This window comes from Chrysochloris asiatica, unplaced genomic scaffold (genome assembly GCF_000296735.1).
Source record: "Chrysochloris asiatica unplaced genomic scaffold, ChrAsi1.0 scaffold00087, whole genome shotgun sequence".
Taxonomy (NCBI): Eukaryota; Metazoa; Chordata; class Mammalia; order Afrosoricida; family Chrysochloridae; genus Chrysochloris; species Chrysochloris asiatica.
In genome coordinates this window covers 2,191,053-2,192,478 of record NW_006408605.1, presented here as the reverse complement: position 1 = coordinate 2,192,478, position 1,426 = coordinate 2,191,053, and positions in this window count along the sequence as shown.

Sequence of the window (1,426 nt, the reverse complement as noted above, 5' to 3'; positions counted from 1 at the left end):
GAAGTTTGGCCATCTTGGCCTCCAAGGAGAACTCTGACTGCACTTCTTCCAAAACATATCTATTGCTTCTTTTGGCAGCCCATGGCACTTTCAATATTCTCCTCCAATACCATAACTCAAAGGCATCAATTCTTCAACAATCTTCCTCAATCACTGTCCAGCTTTCACATGCATATGAGGCTACTGAAAATACCATGGCTTGGGTCAGGTGCACCTTAGTCTTCAAGCTGACATCTTTGATCTTCAACACTTTAAAAAGATCTTGTGCAACAGATTTGCCTAATGCAATATGTCATTTGATTTCCTCACTGCTGCTTCCATGAGTGTTGATTGTTGATCCAAGAAGAATGAAGTCCTTGACAACGTCAATCTTTTCTCCAGTGATATGAAAGTTGTTTATTGGTCCAGTGGTGAGGATTTTTGTTTTCTTTACATTGAGATGCAATCCATACTGAAGGCTGTGCTATTTGATATTCACCAGTAAATATTTTAAGTCTTCTTCACTTTCAGCAAGCAAGGTTGTATCATCTGTATATCACAGGTTGTTAATGAGTCTTCCTGATGCGACTTTTTCTTCATATGTAGCCCAGCTTCTTGGATTATTTGCTTAGCATACAGGTTAAATATATATGGTGAAAGAGTACAACATTGTCACATACCTTACTTAATTTTAAACCATCAGTGTTCCCAAGTTCTGTTCGAACAACCTGCATCTTGGTCCAGGTACAGATTCCTCATGAGCCCAATTAAGTGTTCAGAAATACCCATACTTTGCAATGTTGTCCAGAGCTTTTCATGATCCACATAATCAAAAACCTTTGTGTAGTCAATAAAGCACAGGCAAATAACTATCTGATATTTTCTGCTTTCAGCCAAGATTCATCAGACATCAGCAATGATATCCATAGTTCCACGACTTCTTCTGAATCCAGCTTGAACCTCTGGAAGTTCTCTGTCAATGTATGCTTGCAGCCATTTCTGTATTTACTACTAGTAAAACTTTACTCACATGGGATATCAAAGATATTGTCTGATGATTGCCGCATTCCATTGAGTCACCTCTCTTTGGAATGGGCACAAATATGGATCACTTCCAATCAGTCGGCCAGACAGTTGTCTTCCAAATTTCTTGGCAGAGATGAGTGAATGCCTCCAGTGCCACCTCACTTTTTTGAAAGATTTCAATTTTCATTCCATCAATTCCTGATGCCTTGTTCTTTGCGAATTCCTTCAATGCACCTTGGATTTCTTCCTCCAGTATCATTGGCACTTGATCATATGCTCCCTCTTGAAATGGTTGAACATGAACCATTTCCTTTTGGTACAGTGACTCTATGTATTCCTTCCATCTTCTTTTGATGCTTTCTGCATCATTCAATAATTTGTCCAATGAATCCTTCAATAACATAAGTCGAGGCTTGAATTT